This window comes from Tursiops truncatus, chromosome 9, assembly GCF_011762595.2.
Source record: "Tursiops truncatus isolate mTurTru1 chromosome 9, mTurTru1.mat.Y, whole genome shotgun sequence".
NCBI lineage: Eukaryota > Metazoa > Chordata > Mammalia > Artiodactyla > Delphinidae > Tursiops > Tursiops truncatus.
Genome location: NC_047042.1, coordinates 69877693 through 69900625, shown reverse-complemented (window position 1 = coordinate 69900625; position 22933 = coordinate 69877693). Strand labels below are relative to the sequence as shown.

General features: G+C 35.5%; 1 long non-coding RNA gene across 1 annotated transcript in view; it reads right to left on the bottom strand.

Moving 5' to 3' along the window:
- The window catches only part of LOC109548287 (uncharacterized), a 734651-nt gene that overhangs the window by 418395 nt on the left and 293323 nt on the right, over positions 1–22933 (bottom strand). Inside the window, exon 6 of the long non-coding RNA XR_002174337.3 lies at positions 13610–13839. This is a non-coding gene — a long non-coding RNA (uncharacterized lncRNA). The remainder of the gene's footprint in view (positions 1–13609; positions 13840–22933) is intronic.

Below are 22933 nucleotides of genomic sequence, written 5' to 3'. Positions count from 1 at the left end.
TACTTATAAAAGGCCCACAGGGTGCAGCATTATACAGGGTGCAACTGAGTGGTATGTTCAAAAAAGCACAGATAATATCTGACAGGTTTCAAAATAGATGAGATAGGACACATACAAGCAGGGGTTCAGAAGCACAGAGAAGACTCAAGAAGCTGGTGGAGATAAAGTTAAATAAGCATTTTAGGTTCATGTAGAAACAAAATGTCAGACAAGGGGCATCATAAATGGGCAACATCCAAGGCCAAGGAGTTCTGAGCTACAAACTATAAGCCCGGGAGTGGAATATCTTGCATTGCAGGACAATAAAGAAGTACCTAAATAATAATGGAAACATGTCAAAAGATCACAAGAGCTAGCTTGAACACATTCCCACTAGTTAAATCTGGGACAATCTGAGCACCAGAATAATGACCATAACAAGTTATAACCCATTAAATAAAATAAGAATCCATGAATGCATGCTGATATCAATCAATCAATTAACCAAAAAGAAAGAAATGTTCTTAGAATATTATAGAATGTCAGCCATTAAATGTAGAAGGAATGACAGAATTGGAAAATCATCATTTGGCAACCATCAACATAATAAGTGAGTCAGGCAAAAATCATCAATGGAAACTAAAACCAGAGAGTGAAAATTTAATGAGGAATAAGATTTTTACATAGCCTCAAAGTCTCCCACCATAAGATATTTTTGTTTGTTTGTATTTATATATTTTTAAATTATAATTTTTAAAGTATAGTTGGCACAATATTATATTAGTTTCAGGTGTACAATATAATATTTCTATCTTTTTATAGATTGTACTCCATATAAAGTTATTATAAAATGTAAACTATATTCCTTGCACTGAACATTACATCTTTGTAATTTATTTATTTTATACCTAGTAGTTTTTTGCTTTTTTTTTTTTGCGGTACGCAGGCCTCTCACTGTTGTGCCCTCTCCCATTGCAGAGCACAGGCTCCAGACGCGTAGGCTCAGTGGCCATGGCTCATGGGCCCAGCCACTCCGCGGCATGTGGGATCTTCCCGGACCGGGGCACGAACCCGTGTCCCCTGCATTGGCAGGCGGACTCTCAACCACTGCGCCACCAGGGAAGCCCTATACCTAGTAGTTTTTCTCTCTTAATCCTCTTCACCTATTTTGCCCTTCTCCCCACCCCCTCCCCTCTGGCAACCGAACCGCTGGTTTTTTCTCTGTATCTGTATGTTTCTGTTTTGTTATATTTATTCATTTGTTTTATTTTTTAGATTCCATATATAAGTGAAAACGTATGTTATTTGTCTTTCTCTGTGTGACTTATTTCAGTAAGCATAATGCCCTACAGGTTCATCAATGTTGTTGCAAATAGCAAACTTTCATTCTTTTTACGGATAAATAATATTCCATTGTATATATATACCACATCTTCTTTATCCATTCATCTGGTGACGAACACCTATGTTGATTCTATATCTTGGCTATTGTAAATAATGCTGCTATGAACACTGGGGTGCATATATATTTTTGAATAGTGCTTTTATTTCTTTGGATAAATACTCAGGTGTGGAACTGCTGGATCATATGGTAGTCCTGTTTTTAATTTTTTGAGGAACCTCCATCCTGTTTTTAATAGTGATTGTAGAAATCTACATTCCCACCAACAGCACACAAGCATTCCCTTTCTCCATATCCTTGTCTCTTTGATGACAGCCATTCTGACAGGTGTGAGGTGATATCTCATTGTGGTTTTGATTTGTATTTCCCTGATGGTTAGTGATGAGCATCTTTTCATGTGCCTATTGGCCATCTGTACATCTTCTTTGGAAAAATGCCTATTCAGGTCATCTACCCATTTTTTAATTGGGTTGTTTGTTTTTTTGATATTGAGTTGTATGAGTTCTTTATATATTTTAGATATTACTCCTTATCAAACACATCATTTGCAAACATCTTCTCCCATTCAGTAGGCTCCCTTTTTATTTTTTTGGTGGTTTCCTTTGCTATGCAAACACTTTTAAGTTTGATTAAGTCTCATTTATTTATTTTTGCAATTGTTTACCCTACCTGAGGACACAGATCCAAAAAAAAAATATTGCTAAGACCAATGTCAAAGAGCATACCATCTATGTTTTCTTCTAGAAATTTTATGGTTTCAGGCCTTACATTTAGGTCTTTAATCCATTTTGAGTTTATTTTCATACATGGTGTGAGAAAATGTTCTAGTTTCACTCTTTTAGATATAGCTGTCAAGTTTTCCCAAAACCACTTGATATTAATTACAAACAAAATAGTAACTTGAAATGTTTATTATAATTAATAAAAATGATTCTATTCTAATTTTATGTCACAGTTCTATAAGCTAAAACATTTTTTTTTAAATTTAGTGTGTATCTGAAGTGAAAATTGATTTGAAGCTGATTTTCCTGATATCAATTCATTTTATTGTCTTCTGTCTCTAACTCTTCCTAATATTGTGGGAAAAGATTCTATGTAATTGTTTGTTCTAATCAGTTGCATTTTTATTGATCAAGATTTTACTAAATTTATTTTCCTTAACTTCAGTGAATTCATAAAAATGATCCATCACTTACTTAACGGCTATCATGCACTCTCTTTCAGAATACATCTCTTAAAGACGTATGAGGAAAACAGCACCTGGAAAATCACACTGTCAGAGCTGTGGAGAAATGGTCTGAATTAACTGTGTGTCTGCTCAGTGAGACAGATGAGAAAATTATTCTCAACCCCACGTGTACCACTATTGGATAAGTTACCCACACTGAGCCTGAGCTAGAGGGATTGGTGCTCAAGGAAATGAAGGAAGGAGATCTAGCACTCTGACAAAAAGGCCATTCAACCATAGGACACCTCTAAAGAATTATTTTCATTCTAGCCTTGGTATATTTAAAAGAAAACACTTCTCTCAACTGTTGTGCAGTATAGCTGCAGGTGGTTTCCAACATATAGTATTGTGTTTGGCCTGATCCAAGTGAATTCCAAGAAATACAAGTTCTGTAAGATGTCAGTATACGTTCTCCCAAAAACGGTGGTATCTATTGTCAAATAAGTTTAGAAAAAATCTGGGTTAAACTATACTTTTTATTGCACAAATATTTTAATACAGTTCTTTATCATTTATCAATGTAAAGTGTGAATTTTCAGAAGCCATGGGATACTCCCTGCTTTTGAAATCATTTGTTTATGAAGTTAACCTTTTTTTCCCTGCAGAGCCTCTTACAAAACTTGTGTTTTGTAACAAAACACAGTACAATTTGTTTGTACAAAACAATACAACATGAAGGTAATTGTGATTTGAAGTAGAAAGCTCAAAAAATTGAACAAAGTACTTAAAGATGTGTTACAGACTATTTTCAAGAGCTATATCTTCAGATTTAGGAAAAGCTAACAAAAACAAACAATAGCAAAACATATCCTGGTTAAATAACTGAACTTCAAAGATAAGAAAAGAATTCTTTAGGGTATCCTGGAAGAATCAAACAAGTTTTCTAAAGAGCGGAGAAGCAGGCTGGCCTAAGAATTTTCCCCAAATGTTCAATCCCAGAGTACAATGCAGCAAGGTCTAGATATTCTGAAAGAAAGTATGACACAACCGTATTATACTCAGCTCAACTGTCATTTAAGATAATTATGGAATAAATATAACATGGACAACAACATTCATGAGGAAGGAATAGGAGGGGGAAGAAAGTGTAAAAGAGTCACCCCTCCATCTTCCACGGAGAGCTACTGGTCCATCCACACTAAGTACAGATGTAGAGTTTAAAAGTCTTCAAACTTATAATATTCTGCCTTAACCTCAAATGGTTTATTCTTTTTTTATAATTGATAATCCTTTGGTAAAAAGAAACATTTATTTCAAGTTTAACAATTTCTCCAGTTTCACTTGTTTCTTGTCCTGCTAGTAGATTCAAGTGGAATTAAATTTAACACTTTTTATTTTTAAAAAGCATGTGGTCTATCATTCCATTATTATAAAACTGTATTTGGCTCACTTTCTCTTTCTCTCTGTGTATACATACAGAGACATATCTGGGGAAATGCTTCCCAAATGTGACCCTGGTCACTTCAGGGTTGTAGAATTTTGGATGAATTGTCTCTTCCTTGTATTTCTCTATATAGTTGGATCTATGTTTAAGATGAGCTCATATCATTTTATCTAGAAAAAAAAGCCATTATCTTAAAAAAAAATACAGTTACAAAGGAGAAAAGAACCAGAATTAAACTTTTTCCTACTTTTCCATTCCTCCAAAAGGAAAAAAAAAGTGAAATGAGCATGAGGAAAGGGAGTTTATAATCTGGTCTGAGATTAGAAGGGCAGCTCTCTTCCAGAGAAAGAATTTGCTAATTGATGAGAGTTGGCTCTGTCTGAGGAAGCCCCACAATGAAGCACTCGCAGTATAAATAAGCAACAGTGAAAAGCACCATATGGACTTTTTATGCCAAAAACAAAAATCAACTTCCTGGGTGACCATGGATGAACTGAGAACAGAAGGTTCTGTACCACCTAGAAACCATCAGAAAAAATATTAAAAGCAAAACAAAATGAAAGGTAAGCAATAATTGAAAATGAGCAAGTTTAATGGTAAATTGTACTTAAAGTTATCAAGAACTGGCATTTGAAATTTATTTCAGGGAGATTTGTAATTTTTATTAAGAATTCCAGTAAGGCCTAGGCTTCTGGGTAATGTGAATCACTGGGAAGGAATCTGCTAGTTTCAGTCCAAAATTTGATCTCTTAATGATGTAATAAGGTCAATAGATCATGAAGCCTCCATTAACTTACCTTATATTGACTATTGACCCCTTTAATGACTTTGAAGTGAATGAATCAGGCTCTGTCAAGGACTGGACTAAGATTCCCACAGCTTTTTTTTTTTCTGCATTTAAGGTATATCTGTACACTGTTTTCACCATTCTTATTTCCTCCTTCCTTTCCAACAATCAATTCTCCCCTTGCTATTCCCTCACAGAACAACTTGCATTCTCTTGACATATAGAGGGAAACATCAGGAGCTGTCCTTAAATAACTACAGGCAATACATTCAAGTAATTGCCTAGTTGAGAAAGTCCCTTGTTAATAATCTAAGGATGAGTATTATAGTTCTCACCTAACAAAACTGAGCTAAATCTCTAACTGAAGGTCATTTCCAGGACTAAAACTAATTCTTCCCAGATCAATCCCACTAGATATTCTGTACAAGAATGATGACCAAATAAATCTAGGAAAAATATGCATCCTATATACTTCCCTTGATGGGCCCCAAGGCACTGTAGACTATTAGAGGCTTTCAGAAATTCTCAGGAAAGACACAGATATGATTTTGTCTGGTCCAGTGCTTCTCACACTTGTTTCACCTGGGAGCTCTATTCCTGCTCCCACTCCCCAATCCATTTTACCAGTAGCACACTTTGGAGTTTCTTGATCTAGGATTTTGTATTTCCACAGTATTACTCTTTGTTGTAATAGGTTTTTATTTACTGTTCTGGATGAATGGTTTAGATCTAATATTCTCCTTTCAAAGGGAATCAATTGTCTATGTTGCTAAGCTTTGCCTATGTTCTTTGGACACACTATCAATAAAAAGAGTTGTTGCTTAATCAGGTATATTGTAGTATTCTGCCTTACTTCTTACTCTGTCTGAACCAATGCTCTTCTCATATATAACTTATTAAATAACTTTTTCAGTTTCATATGGATTATTTTTAGAGATAGAGAAAACATTATTTGGATTGTAATGATCAAATAACAATCTTCTCTAAGCTCTAATTCAACAAGAGATCTATTTTCTTGTTAATACTTAACTCATTTCTACATTTTAAAAAAGTTTCTAAGTCACCATTAACCATTTTGATTCAATTCATCCAGTCAACAGAAAATTAATACGCTTCTAAAGTATGTCAGATATTCCTTACCACCCAAACATTACTGAAGCATTTGCCACATCGCAGCCACTGTGCAAGGTATTGGGAATACCACAGTGAAAAAAACATGTAAGGTTCCATGTCTTTACTATCTAATATGGAAGATAAACAGCAGTTATAAGTAGGTAAAGTATTATTAAGAAGTGTAGAGAGCTACAGGGCCATATAATAAGTACATCTACTCTGGTGTGAAGGATCATAGGCTTCCTATGGTGGAAGGAATGATGTTTAAGCTGAGAGAGTCATTTATATAACAAATATTTACGAAGTACCTACTCTGGCACCATGTTAGAATTGGAGGTGTAACACAGACATAGTCGCTATCTTCATGAAGTCAAAAGTTTGGTGGTAAACAAATAAATAATAAGTTAGCAACTATATAAAGTGATAAGTAGTGAATAAACAAAATATAAGGAAAACAGGGCCTTCTAAGGGTGGTCAGAAGAGTACTCTTGAAAGAGTAAAATCCAAGCTGTGATCTGAAGAATAAGGACCTAAACAGTTTTGGGTTTGGAGAAGAGGAGTTCCTGGCAATAGGAGTAGCAAGGGCAAAGGCCCTGAGGCAAGAAAGAGCTGGGCCTCCTCTTGGAACTGAGAGAACACTGGCATTTTCAGTCTAATGAGCAAGAGATGGGGAGAGTGGCATTAGATGAACTGGAGAGGTCATGCCCCTACACAGGTCGTGGTAAGAAGTGCATATTTTACTGTAATTGAGAAACTATTGATAGATTTTAAGCGGAGTGATATTATATGATTTGGGTTTTAATAAGGTCACTTTGGTTTCTGCACATAGAATGAATAGATGGGAGCCATGAGAAGAACAGGGAGGCCAGTATAGGGGATGTTAAAGATGTAAGAGGAAAAGACCACAGTAAATGAGATGGAGAGAAGTAGATGAATTTGAAATATGTTTGGCATTAGAACAATGAAATTTCCAAGCTTCTGCTTTAGTAACTGGATGGATGGCAGTGCCATGTGTTGAGTCAAGAGAGTGGAGGATATCAGGATTTTGGGAAGAGAACTAAAATAATTGTTTTGAACAAATTAATTTTGAGATGCCTCTGACACATCCAACTGTAGATGTCATGTAACATGTACTTACAACTCTGGATCTTAGAGTGGATGTTTAGGGATGAAGATCCTCACCTGGTATTTTAAGTCATGAAACTTGATGAAATCTCCTAGGGAGATACCATAGCAAGAGAAGAAAAGGGGACCACAGACTCAATCCTGAGAAAATCAGCATGTAGCTTTTAGGTAGCAAATAGAGAACCAGAAAAAGAAGTCAATGAGGTAGGAGAGAAAAAAGAGTATATTTCTTCAGGGAAGGAAAAGGTAGAGTGCTTTTAAAATAATGGGATTGCATATTTTATTAGATATTGCTAAGAGGTCATGTTGTGATAAGAGCAGAAAAGTTTCCACTTGATTTGGTCACATGGAGGTCTTTGCTTTTCGTGACAGAGGCACACACCTGAAAAATGAGTGTGAATAGTTTAGGTGAAAAAGAAGGGCAAAAGAATATTCCAGTCAAGAGAAATAGCATATGTGACGGTCCTACATGGGAAGGGAAGAGGCCAAGGCACCAGAGATCCTATATGGGTGAAACATGGACACAAAAGGGAGTGACAGGAAAAGAGGCTAGACAGGGAGGAAGAAGTTTTATTAAAAGTACTGAGGATACAAAGGTCAGGAGACAAAGCCCTTATTAGTACAAATAATATTTGAATGAAGAATTAAACATTCATGATGTATAACTGGGGTGGTAGAGGAACTGGGCAGGATATTCCAGAGAAAAGATATTCATGTACAAAAGCCCAGAGCCAAGGAGCAGTAGAGTACCCTTGGAACACTGAAGTACTTAACCAGGCTGGAATAGAGGGTGTTGTGGGATACGGAGGAAAACATTCTACAGAGTAGTTAGGGATCAGTTAACCATGAGGGACTATGTTTGGCGTGCCAAAATACGGCCTCTATCCTGTAGACAGTGGGAAGACTAAAGAGTTCTAATCAGATGAATGATACAATATGATTCGTGATGATTCATGTTTTGAAAAAATAACTCTGGCAACAGTATGGGAAAGAATTGGTGAGGATAATTCTTGAAGTAAGGGGCTCAATTAGGGGACTATTCTAATAGTATAGGCAAGAAGTGTTGAGGGTCTGAACTAAGGTGATGGCTGTGTAAATAAAGAAGATGCAAAAGACAAATTCTCAAGATTGTAGAAATGGAAATGAAATAATTTAATGACAGAAGTAAAGGACTATGGAAAGAGACATTTAAGATTGTTCCCAGGTCACAGGCTTGAGTGACCAGATGGCTCTTGATGCCATTTTACCAAAATGGGAAGTAAGTCTATCAATAGAAAATAAATAAAATGAAGGGTTTCATGAGGTCAAAGAGTGGATGTAATTGTAGATGAAGTGGTGGAAGTATAGAAGGTTATAGTCTGAAAGCAGGATATTAGAATTTGGTGTTATAAAGTGGGAGTTTTCCTAAACAATGAAATGGATCACAACATATTACAGAAGAATAAAAAGGTAGAAAACAATAAATGCAGCCAGATAAAAGACAAGAATGAAAAATATTAGATACCCAATGGTTCTGAACATATGTTCAAGACATATGTTCTTGACAATTCTACCTGAAACTTTCTGGAGAATAACACAATAAAGGTAGAAACAGAATCAGTTACAATGTTCACAGTATCTATAAGATACAAACCAAAGAGTTGTTCATCAGGAGCCAGATTTCCATCATTATAGGATATAAAAATTTTTCTCTAATGGTTCTCAAAAGAGGACACTGACTTTGCTTTTTAAACTGGGGTATGCTTACCTCTAAGAGTCATGCCAGATACCTGGTGCTACCTAGACCAGATAAGCACAGTTCACCTTTGTGGAATTTTAACTTTATTTGAAAATTTAGATGAAAATACAAATCATTATTTGTAAAATCAACACTGATAGGTATGTAGTAGCAGAAAAAAAATGGTAAGCATTTAAGACAAAATGTGAGTCTACAATTAATTTCTACATGTGCAGTTAGATCCTGTAACTGAGAGATACTGACACATTCTCCTCTATCTCTTGAAGGTTTTAGATACTCTGCTTTTCAAATTTTTCCATTAATTTAAAGACTGGATATATAAGATCGTAATAATAACTATCATTATGATTTTATATAGAGTTTTGTTCTCTCAATGGAGACTGGTGGTCTAATGCTAACAAAAGCAATGCGCTAGGGACCAAAACAATGCAGAATACTACTCAATTCTCTGCTGGTCTGACTTGATTCAAAAATCAATTTTATTAAGGGTTGGAATGCATATATTTTACAGAATCCGTCAAGAGTAATATTTATTTCAACAGAAGCTTTATAAGTATTCGACAGCAGAGAGTTCAAGGTTATATCATTTAATAAGTATCTACAGTATATTTTATATTACCAGTTAGTGGTTGATTTATATACATTGATGATTAAATTTTTAGGAAGAAATTTAGGTTAACAGAACCAAAGACATAAAGCATCTGTTCCTAAAAAGAAAGATACACTAGCTCTTCAAGGAAATGAGCTGAAACTTAAGAGAAAGCTCTCTTTAGTGTAAATGATTCTATGGGTAACCACGAGAGACAAAATATCCTTGGAAAACAACTTTGCATCCATTCCAACTTATATAAAAATGGATAATCAAGTTTCCAAAGGATACATCAAGAGCATGGCCATGATAAATTTAAAATGAAAAAAAAAAACATTTAAGTAAATGCCACTAAACACCTGCTATAGATATGAAATTTTTTTTCAAAATTCCTTCTAAAGATTAGTTATATTTATATATATATCATGTGACTTCCTGATGGCCCTCTAATGTAAGTTGATTACACAATGTATCTTTAAATAATGAGCAAGCTGGCTCGCTGAATACAGTAGTTACAAAACCTGGCTTTGCCTTGGCATCACTTGAGAAGATTTTCTAAATCACAAATCCTCAGGCCCCACTCCAACACATCCACTAACCAAGAATCTCTGTGGGTGGGTCCCAAGAGACTGTATGCCTAAAATGCTTCCTAACTGATTCTGATGCATCCAGATTTAGGGAACGCTGCAAGCCTGTTCACTATAAACTAGATGAAAGCTGGATGCTCATTACCAAAAATGATAACTCTCTTCTTGCAATAGTTGATGATTAGCCATTCTATCTGACATTAATTAGATAGCACTGCTAACACCACTCCTAATTTGTGACAGTAATACAATGTTCCCAAAACACACAAAAGAGATTATTTTCCTGTTCTCTCTAGTTGGAGAGCCAGAAGGTGTTTATGCCAAACTCACTCAAAAAAAAGTATGGAGTTATTAAATAACCAGTTGAAGAGAGGGAAGCCAGTACACAGCCATGTTTTATCTGCTGCAAATTATCTGACTCATCAGGAGACTTTCTAAGTGCAGGTTATACCTTAAGCTACTGGCCCATACTGAATTCATTTTGTTAGACCTTTAACTGATTCATGTAATTAGAGTCAAAGGCCACAAAAGGATCAATACAAGCTACATACAATTCTATGTTGTTCCTGACAAATTTGTCCCAGAGATGACAAAAACAATAACAGAGCCTAAATCATCATCTACCCCTCTCATAAAATACTGGTCTCAATAACTTCAGCTTAATCATTTATCAAGAAGGAAAGTCTTGCAAGCTTAAAAAACCCATAAAATTTGCAGACAGTAGAAGTTGCCCACTACTTTTTGCCCACTATTTATTGGGTTGGCCAAAAAGTTCATTCAGGTTTTCATACACTCTTACAGAAAACCCGAACAAACTTTTTGGCCAACCCAGTATTATGATGACACTCTATATTAAGAGGAAGACCAAAACAGAGTCAATAGTGGTTAATAAATTGACACAGGATTTAAATACACTTACAAAACAGAACATTAATGTTTTCAGCCATAGATCTGTGGAAGTAAAGGTATAGCTGATAGAAATTGAGAGGTATGATGGAAAGGTGAAGTGGAGAGAACAGAGGGACACTAATAGTCTCATCAAATAGTTGGGGGGGGGTGAGTGGTTAACAGATGCTCTCTAAAGTTCAAAGGAACAAGAAATAGAGCTTTTCATTTAAGACTTTACTTTTTACAGCAGTTTTAGGTTCAAAGAAAATTGAGAGGAAGGTACAGGGATATCCCATAAACCTGTTGCCCCCATACAACCACAGTCTCCTCCATTATCAAGATCCTCCCACCAGAGTGGTATATTTGTTATAACTGACGACCCTACACTGACATTTCATAATCACCCAAAGTCCATCGTTTACATTAAGGTTCACTCTTAGTGTTGCATCCTATGAGTTTGGACAAATGTATAATGACATGCATCCATCATTATGCTATCATACAAAGCATTTTCAATGCCCTAAAAATCCTCCACCCTCTGCATATTCATCCCTCCCCTGCCATCTTCCCCACATCCCTGGCAACCACTGATCTTTTTACTGTCTCCATAGTTTTGCCTTTTCCAGAATGTTGGAGACGTACACTATGTAGCCTTTTTAGCTTGGCTTCTTTCACTTAGTAATAAGCATTTAAGGTTCTTCCATGTCTTTTCATGGTTTGATAGCTCATTTCTTTTTAGTCCTGAATAATATCGCATTTTCTGGATTTACTACAGTTTATTTATCCATTCACCTACTGAAGGACATTTGGTTGCCTCCAGCTTTCGGCATTTATGAATAAAGATGCTGTAATCATCTGTGTGCAGGTTTTTGAGTGGACATAAGTTTTCAGCTCCTTTGGGTAAATACCAAGGTGTGTGACTGCTGGATCATGTGGTGAGAGTATGTTTAGTATTTTAAGAAACTGCCAAACAGTCTTCCAGAAGGGCTGTACAATTTTGCATCATCACCAGCAAGGAGAGAGAGTTCCTTTTGTTCCACATCCTTACCAGTGTTTGTTGTTGACAGTGTTCCGGATCTGGCCATTCTAATAGGTTTGTATTGGTATCTCACTGTTGTTTTAATTTGAATTTTAGGAGCTTTATAGAAGTATATTTTACACTTTTGCATTTTACATTTAGGTCTGTGATTCATTTTGAGTTAACTTTTGTAAAGGGTGAAGGTCTGTGTAGAGATTCATTTTTCTGCATGTCGATGTTAGTCATTCCAGCACAATTTGTTGAAAAGACTATCTTTGCTCCATTGAATTAATTGCCTTTGTTCTTTTGTCAAACTCATTCTAAAATTTACATGGGGAGGCAAAAGACCCAGAATAGCTGACACAATATTGAAGAAGAACAAAGATGGAGGACTGTCATGACCCAATTTCAAGACTTACTATAAAGCTAAAGTAGTCAAGAAAGTGTGGTATCGGAAAAAGAATAACAAATAGATCAATGGAACAGAATAGAGAACCCAGAAATAGACCCCCATAAATACAGTCAACTGATGGTGTTGTTGAGTTTAACCGTATCCTTACTAATTTTCTATCTGCTGGATCCGTCCATTTCTGGGAAAGGGTTGTTGAAGTCTACAACTATGATAATGTAGTCATCTATTTCTCCTTGCAGTTCTATTGGTTTTTGCCTGACATAATTTGATGCTCTGTTGTTAGATGCATACATGTTCAGGATTGTTATGTTTTCTTGGTGAACTGACCCCTTTATCATTATGTAATGCCTTTCTTTATCCCTGATAATTTTCCTTGCTTTGAAATTTACTTTGTCTGAAATTAACATACCTACTCCTACTTTCTTTTGATTAGTGCTAGTATGGTGTACATTTCTCCATCCATTTACTTTTAGTCTATATGCATCTTTATATTTAAAGTGGTTTTATTGTAGACAATACATAGTTGGGTCTTGTTTTTTTGGATCCACTTTAACAATCACTGTCTTCTAATTGGTGCATTTAGAACATTGATGTTCAAAGTAATTATTGATGTAATTGGATTAATATCTACCATATTTGTTGCTGTTTTCTATTTGTGGCCCTTGTTCTTTGCTCCTATTTTCGTCTCCTACTTTTGTTTTTCTGTCTTTTGTGGTTTTAATCAAATATTTTATATAATTCTATTTTCTTTCCTTTCTTAGCATATCAATTATACTTTTTTTTTTTTGCGGTATGTGGGCCTCTCACTGTTGTGGCCTCTCTCCCATTGCGGAGCACAGGCTCCGGACACGCAGGCTCAGTGGCCATGGCTCACGGGCCCAGCCGCTCCACAGCATGTGGGATCTTCCCGGACTGGGACACGAACCCGCGTCCCCTGCATCGGCAGGCGGACTCTCAACCACTGCGCCACCAGGGAAGCCCTCAATTATACTTTTTTAAAAAAACTTTTTTTAGTGGTTGCTCTAGAGTTTGCAATACTCATTTACAACTAATCCAAGGCCACTTTCAAATAATGTCATATTGCTTCACAAGTGTGTGAGTACCTTATAATAACAAAATAATCCTAATTCCTCCTTCCTGGCCTTGTGTCACTGCTGTCATTTATTTCACTGACATATAAGCATACATAAGCATTTTTCTCCAATATCTACCAAAAGAATCTGGTTGAGTTCCAAGAGGTAAAACTCACAAAAGTATAGGAGTCCTCCATTAGACTGGGTCCCTTGGGAATTTTTAACTCTCAGAGTTGTCTGTGCTGAGCCTCCAGCAATTCATCAATTACAGTTCAAGTTTTCCTACCTTGGCACTGGTTCCCCTGGCAGTTTCCACTCGTGAGTCTCTGCTATGGGAAGCCATGACTCCTTGTGTTGGTCTGTCTATCTCTCCAACCCCAGGGGCAGACGTTTGGCCTTTGTCCTCCCCTCTCGTATGGATCCACAAGAGTAGTTGGCTTCTCAGACTGTTCAGCTTTTTACTCGTTGTTAGGATGGAGTGGCAACTTCCAAGAACCTTACATGTGGGACCAGAAACTGAAAGTACAGAAATAGAGTTTTAACATTACAAAAGTAGTTAACAGACAAATAAAAGCCTATAGTAACTATTAAAATGGAGAGGATTTTATTGAAATAAATCTTCAACTTTCAAAATGCTGAATCAATAGGTAAACAGACTCTTATATTGACATCAATAAATAAATTATGTCTAATATTTAGTTGCTTGGTAATAACTGGCATAAAAGTTAAAAAGAGATATTTTTATGGTAGGAAGAACAAGGAGCAGTGTAAGCTGGTGAACTGAGTGGGATGGTGGACAGTTACTCTTCATTATAATCTCTTCTGCACTGTTTGATCCTTTTAAACTTTATGCACGCATTACTGTGAAAAAAAATATTAAAAGGGGAAAGAGAAAGAGAACTGAATTCTATATATTTTAAGCTTGATTTTGGTTTCTATAGCTGGCAAAAATAAACCTGACATATATCAATTCAAAATCAGGTTTCAATGATCTTTCTTGTAAATTTCAGGAAACTGAGTCCTAAAATATTCCAACTCAAGCTGCAATTTCAAAATTGGATTTATTTGTTTTTGAGAATATAATGTTTATAATATTTTAGCTTTATGAGCTCCCACATGGCTTTTTTAGAATTTCATTTTCCACATTTCATCTCTAATTACTAGGATTTTCTTTTGATTGTTGAAATTCCTGTTCAGAAAAACAGAAAGGCAAAGCTGTGATTTTGTGATGATCCTCCTATACAAGCAGAATCATCTAGACAAGAGCAAAAATGAATAACCTAGGTGGAAAGGTATGTCCCTATTGGGGAAGAAATTCTTTGATTTGATTCCTGAATTTCCTAAATAGTAATTTAGGAAATTACTAAATTACGTAATTTTGTAGCACGTTATTTTGGATGATGCCTCAGCACCTATTGGAATCCCTTTTAATGAGGTTTTGTGAATAGATGTTATAAAGCCATACTTAGTGGATTTTGTAAAATCCAAGACATTTTATTACATTTTCCCAGATGTGCTCAGTTTCTCTGTGACCAGACTGTTCTTATGAATTCTCTTAAAACTGAAAGGTAACTTATAGCATCAGAAACAAGTGATTCAGGCATATGCTTAATTGCACCCTACTAACCTTACCCTTTCATCTCTGAATGATTTTATAACTGTTCTTATGAATTCTCTTAAAACTTAAAGGTAACTTATAGCAACAGAAACAAGTGATTCAGGCATATGCTTAATTGCACCCTAGTAACCTTACTCTTTCATCTCTGAATGATTTTATATTTCAGTGACAGTAGAAAAAGAGAGTTGGGGAAAATTATGTTACCAAAACTTAGGGAAAAAAAGAAAAAGAAAAAGAAAACCTGAAGGAACCTTAAATGCATGCTAAGTGAAAGAAGCCAATCTGGAAAGATTACATATTGTATGACTCCATCTATATGACATTCTGGAAATGGCAAAACTATAGACACAGTAAAAAAGATCAGTGGTGGTCAGGGGTTGGTGGGGGGAAGGGAGGGATAAACAGGGAGAGCACAGAGGATTTTTAGGGGAGTGAATCTATGTACATAGACATGATACTACAATAGTGGATACATGTCATTATATATCAGGCCAAATCCATGGAACATACAACACCAAGAGTGAATCCTAAAGTAAACTATGGACTTTGAGGGATAATGAGTTCTCAATGTAGGTCCAACAATTGTGATAGATGTACCACTGTCATTCGGGATGTCCATAGTGGAGGAAGCTGTGCATGTGTGAGGAACATACAGAAACTCTGTACTTTCTGGTTAATTTTGCTGATAACCTAAAATGCTTAAAAAATAAAGCTTATTAATTTAAAAAAAGCAAGTTGTGATACAAGTTACTGTTAACATTTTAAAATTAAAGGAAAGAGTTGAATGTAAAACATCACAGAAATATTTTTTTCCTTACTTAAATTTCCAACCACTCTTTCCCTAAATGACACAATTGTAAGATTGTGTAATTGCCACTAGCTGGCCTATAGGATGCATTCTTGATACTCATTCTTCTTATTGAAAATTTAATATTTATTATTTATCATTCTACTTGACTTAACACTACAAGTATTAGTTTTGATAGTAAGTACAAGTAGGTAATTACATGTGCAAATGGAGTGTTTCTCAGTGATCAGAAAAGGAGGAAATGGGATTCTGCTTTAACCATTAAGTGAGACCTCCCCTAATACACTGACATGCTGGCGCTTGGTTTCTTTCTTAAGTAGAATCACTGGGATAGACACAAATATTTTATTCCTAAGGTTATTGCTATGCTAAACTTTAAAACTTCTATAATTTTTTTCACAATTCTCTATACAAAATTCCTCCCTTGAATGAAAAAGGAATTGCTTTTGGGAGCCTGCTATCAACCAATGCTTTACAAATAAGCTGAAGGGCCAGAAACTTGACTGGGGATGGTCCTGCTTCCTTGTTCCAAATACGTTAAAGCTAATGAAAGATGTGGCCAGAGCAAGAGTAGGCAGACAGATTTTTCTCCATATATCCCTACTCTGTGAATTGTCAGGCTACCAGACTGTGTCTGTGAAGACATAAGCGGGAGAGAAAGTATATCTTGGATTGTCAAACTGCTAAAAGTGTAGCTGTGGTAATCAAGAGAATCACAAGAATGGAGAGTTGAAGGTCAGGGTTTTGTATAGAACAAAAGTTAGGAATAAGTGTGGACACTGTGGGAAAACAGTCAGGAAGAGGAGAGTTTTTCTCCCTGCCACAAACTGAAGCAATGTCATTGTGTTTTGCTGCCCCAGGCAGAAAGTCTGTGTAGCCAAAGGATCCTGTTACCTTTTAGGTAGAAAAGTATGTCACCGTTGGACAGTTTTACTAATTTAACATGTTATAGCAAAGCCCATATAAAACATTTCCTAAATGTTTATTTATTTCAAGACTAGTCAAATCTATAAACCTATGTTTTGTACCTCACATAACACACTTTCTTCCTCAAATATTTCCCGTCTTGGTTCTTTGGAAATTACAATGAGGGGGCTTCATATGATGTTATTTTGCCTTTACTGAGGAATTAATTTCATGCATGAAGGGGCTATGCAATATCCCAGAAGGACAGGTCATCACTAATAGTGCAGCTCTGAATCCTGTAGCAGTGGAAAAGGATAAGAGACTCACTGAAGTTTTCTGGCTTGGGGTTGTTGCTTTCTAACTAGAGACTGAGATGAAAGTAAGGATGTTGAGCCCACTAGTGTCACTCATCTTTAAGCTCTCAACTTGTTGATAAAATGTTTTATGGGAAAATGAGTAGGCATGGGAGTGAACTTGGGTTACCATACTTGTGCATTTCATACCTATATGGTAAAAATGTCTTTGTCATCTCCTGGAAAGAAAGAAAATTGACAGAGACAGATGGAAGCTTCGCCTTCTTTCTCTGAGGAAGCGAATTAATACAATTAAAATGAGCGATGTGTTTACATGGACTGACTTGCTAATTAGGCCAGCCTTGATATTTTAATTGTAGTATATTTAAAATACTAATATATTTAAAATACAGATAAATATTTATAGAGGTTCAATATTAAAGGGGAAAAATCAACTGGGTTGATAAAAGTGGGAAGGAAGAGGGTCTTCACTAGGTTTCTAAATATAGTAGACATTCATTTGAAAACACAGCTATAGCTTAATTTAATAAAGGACAAACACTAAAATTTACTAAAACAGAAATACAGAACAAAGAGCCCTAACAACATGAGAGAATTCAATCCATCACATAACAGTAACTGAAATAAAGCACTGTCTGCTTTATATAGACAATGCTTTATGGTATGCTTTAATATAGAAAATAAGGTTTACTGATCACAATAATAAGTCCTACTTATTAATGAAAAATAAAATTTTAAGAAATGAATTCTAGCTTCTTAAAGTGGTATCTTAAAGGGTAGCATATAACAATTCAAGTCTATTTCAAGTGTCATAAATTTGTGTATAAAATAAAACATGTAAAACGTCCTTCTGCACAAATGGGAACATTAAAGATAAATGTCTTGGGTATTTACATAATCTCTTCAAATTTACAAACTACAGTATTAGGTGTAAACTATAAAGCCTTAAAATATCGAAGTTAGAGGAACTGATTGGCTTTGATTTCTTCTTGAGATTTCTTCTTTTACTTTGCTAAGCTAGATACAGGTACCTGGGTCCTCAATCCCATTGACATCTAGATTTTTTAAAATAGTCGTTTACAGCTGAATCTTCTCATTTATTAACTACCTGAATATAGAATAGATATTTTGTTTAATATAAGTATATTCTACCATGTCTGATGTTGCAGGGGAAAATACAATACAACTGTGAATTAAAAATTAAACGAAACTGAAGTGTAATTCCATAAGAACATATTTCCAAATCAGTTTAACTTACTTCCATTAAGAAATATTAAACCCTCTTCATGAATTTCTAAAAAAGTGTATATTTATGTATTGATAGGTGGATTATATCTTTAATTTGTACATAAAAGAAGTTACTTCACTGAAAGTGATGACCATAAATAAGTTTTTAACATACAAATATGTTGCAATAAGCTCTTTCTCCATTACCTATTTAGTAAGCAATAAAATCGTCTAATGCATTTGGGTTTATATATTTGTTTTTCTATTTATGAAGACGAAAGGCACCAGTACCAGTGATTAAATGAGCTTGGTACAGAAAAGTAATTTGTAGGTATATCAAATAAGTAAAATATTGTTTACAAAAGTAGTATGGCTGTGAATAGAATTCTTTTCAATAAGCTACTGGTAGAATTTTCTTCCTCTTTTAGGTTATTAATTTATTATTTCATATCAGGAGTAAAGATGTTCCCAATCCATTTTCCCTCTTATTTTTCACAATCTCCCAAATGAAATAGTTGTAATAAAACAGAACTCAGTATTTCTATTTCTCCTGTAATAGCGTTCTTGGAGGAAGTGGATAGATCTTAAATTTATGTTGATAATGAAGGTCTCATATGTCTACAAATATACTAGAAAGCCATTTTTGTGACACTGCTTTCTTTGTACTTTCCAGGTCACTGAAAACAGGACAGAAGGCTCTGAGCTATGTGCTCTGCTAAGTGGAACTATTTTGTTTACATGTACCAATGCCCCATATGCAGGGAACCACAATGCCAGAGCAAGATACATAAAGGATAGATTTATTTTATAGCCTGGCTTAATAAAGACAAGGCCTCTCGGTTTCAAATGTTTAATTTGTTTGATCAAATGCTAAGAACTGTATTGCTCAATGGTCTTTATCATGTTTAGTGACCATGACGGATAGAATTCAGGTGATGCCTTCTCTTTATCTATTTAATAGAAGTATTCAATATATGACACATAACTTAAATAGACTATTCAATAATAGTGAGTTTCTTGTAATGATTTTATAAAGATTGTATTCTTGAAGAAAATGTTAAAATATGGTAGAAATATGCATCATTAGAATAACAGCTGTTTCAACAAGAAGCATCATCTGGTTGAACTTTGTCTTATGCAAATAAGGAAAATGCCACTCCAAAAGAGGAATGGATTTATCCAAGTGCATGCAAGCAGCTGTATAAAAAGCTGTCTAATTCTGTGACCGGTGTTCTATCACACTTCACTGCCTCTCTTATACAAGTTAGTTGGCTGACAGTGAAATGCAATGTTTGCTTTCCTGGATCTCTCATCTCCATCCGGAAGCCACATTTTCATGTATACTGATACTTCGTGAAAAAATGAACTAGTAAATAGGGTCAGCATAAGTTAAATGTGCAGTTTTCTATATGGTGCATTTTGAGAGTAACTGAATGAGTTCACAGTCCAAAAATTTATTCTCCGTGTCTGGTGTGTTAAATGAATATACCATCATTATAGTCACTGTTAAATATTAAGGCATTATTGAAAAAAATTCTAGTTAATACGCAAATTTGTTTATCCCCCATTACAGAACATACCTATGAACATGGTAACTAGATAGGACACAATGCCTAGTGTCAAGAGTGTTGCAGAAAAATTCTGATCGTGGAACATGGTGTCCATGGAACTTAAATACAGGTTGGTAACTACAGTCAGGAATGGTGGTAGATGACTGGGAGGAAGCGGGTAATTCAGTCAACAGAATAAGGCACTGGGTACCCAAGGTTGGTTGGCATGAAAGAAGAATCCAAGGATGCTGAATAAAACTATCTACCTTACCACCTAGAGTTATCAGTGCTAGCCACATGAATTTCAGTCCTCTGTGCCCTACTATATGGACAGATAGTTTTTAATCAAAACCTTTTGATCTGTAACTATCCCCAACTTGCTCATTTTGCAAAGATCTAAAATACAAAGGCTTGGGATCCAAACATTTGTCTTTAGTGTTGTAATTCCTTATTACATATGTGTTAACTATGTTTAAGCTACTCCCAATTTAAGGTCCCTTATCTGTAAGCCTATCTCTCTCCCCCGCAACACCCTGATTTCCATTAATACTTCACTAAGAGGCCAGAGACTATAACAGGACACCGGGACATGGATAAGGTAAAGGCAGGTTCTCATCTTCTGATCCAAAGGTATTAAGGGAAGAACAGAGTAAGAGGAAAGAGAGACAGGAAATAATATATACATGTTCTTATGAAGGAGAACAGGGTTTAGCTTTCCTGTAGTGCTCCTCATTTGCTTGTGTTGAGGACAGCACCCAGAAGGTCTCTGATCTTAGAAGGAGCAGATGAAAGCAGCTGCTCTGTGAGCCAGCAGGCCTGGCATGGGGTTTACTAGGTCACGGGCAGGATGGAAAATGTGGCAGAGGTTCAGTGGGTACAAGGCAATAGTGGGGGCCAAGTGAGATGAGGAAAGGCTGCCAAGCTCCTACCATGCCAAGAGGCCAGACCAGATGTGTATACTGATATTCAAGTTCAGTTCGAGTGCTGGTAGGCTGATCAGAGCACAGGCAGATGAAGAACATCCACATGGTCGAGAAAGACCAGGGGATTCCATGGAGATGGCCAGCTCCCCCTGCTACAGCAAGGACACAGTCAGTTTTCCACACTCCTAGGAGATGAATAAGGGGAAAGAAATAGAGGCTTATGGAAGACTAAGCAAGAGTACAAATGAAACAGAGTGAAAACTAAAGGGACCACTTAAATTACTACCTTGGACTAAATTGTAAACTGAATTAGATTATATGTACTTTGTTTTTGTTTTTTTTTGCTATCCACATCATTTACATGAGTGGGGTGTGAGTAATTTTGTAAAGTTGTCCCACATACATGCATAGACTGGCTATGAATTTATAGAACCAGATTCTATCCCTATTGTTTAATAAAGGAAAATAGTTATTGCATTAATTTATATCTTGTAGCCCCTCAATACAACCCTGGAATGACTGTGTTCCTAACAGAAGGTAAGGAACAGATGTAAAGTATATGTAATTAATTCTACTTAAATTGTTTTTATTTACATAAACTTTAAAATAGGCATTTGGGATCATATTCTAAATAGAATGCTGTAGATCAGAGATTCCTAAACTGTCTTAGTTCAAAGCACCTTTAGAGTCTTAGTAATTTTTTAAACAAGTGACCAAAACCAAAACAAACAAAACAAAACAATTAAAAAAAAAATAACAGTTGCTTTTACTAAGTAGTTAGGGCCAACAACTTAATAATACATTTTTATATCCTAACAAAACCACTGTTATTTGCAAAAGTAATGCAAAAATTTTTGAAAAAAAATTTTTACTTTACCTTTAAATAACTACAGTTACCTACTAACGAGATGTGTATGCCTGTTGAGTACTGCACAACTTCTCAAACTGTGCCTTCAGATTGGATATGACCAGTCACCATCTATTTCTGTCCCATATGATTTTTTCATAGTACGTGCTTTTTATCACAGCAACTGATGAAAACCCAACTTTGCTAAGAAATAATTTAGTGTGATTTAATGTAGAAATTGTGAAGTACCTCAAGCTAGCATTTCATTTGCTGTCTGATACTTATTGGGCATCACTGTGTTTCCCATAAAAAGCCAATATGTCCCCAGGTTGCTGCTCTGGGAATCTTGCAGTATAGAAGCTATGTTCTTCTAGCCCATTGATTTAAATTGGATAAGAATAGCCGGATTAATATTATTTATAACATTTTTAGAACAATGTTTGGCACCTAGCGAATACCTAATAACTGTTACCTATTACAGTCAGCTCTCTGTATCTGTGGGTTCCTCACCCGCAGATATAGAGGGCTGACTGTACTATGCCAATTTATATAAGGAACTTGAGCGTCCACAGATTTTGGTTTCAGGGGTCCTAGGACCAACCTTCCCCACTTCCCATACCAAGGAACAATTATTTAATTACTATTTCTAAGTAAGACTTTCTCTGATGGAAACAAGCCTATTTTAGTGACCAAGCACCTGAACATTTGCTTCATCTCATTTATTGAAAGGTATCCCTTGCTGCTCCTTATTCAATGATCTCATAGCACTTTGTTCACATATCTACTGTAGCAGTTATATATAATTGAAATTTATGTCTGGCTCTACTTGAAAGCAGCTCAAGAGCAAAGAGCACTCCCATTGACATCCCAAAGCCTTGCACTTGGCTTGGCATAAAAATTGTTTAATAAACATGCACTGAATGAATGATCAAATGCAGAACAGCAGTTCCCAGCGGTACTGAGCACTGAGTCATAAAGAACATGACATATTTAATTATCAAACACCGCTTGATTTTGTAGAGGATATTTTCTGGAAGAGTTTTTGATCTTAGAATAGCAGGCCTGGATTATTGAGACTAGTCAATTGAAAGAAGATCATACCCAGAGAAATGACTTAAACTTCCAGATTTATATCATTTGATTTTTTTTCTATACCACTAAATAAATCAATATGGTTGTTAGAATGATCTTTATGTAGTCATGTTAAGTATTAGATCTTTTCAAATCTGAGTATTAAGAATTTAATAAAATGTAAACCAAGTGTGAGAGAATGTGATAACTTGGCTAAATTTTTTTTTGAGGTTCAATATATACTTACTATACCATCTACCTGAAAATACTTGGCCAACCCAGATCAAGGAATTAAACCAAGGATTTTCATTCCATGCATGCTTCAAATTTTTTAAGTTTCCTCAGG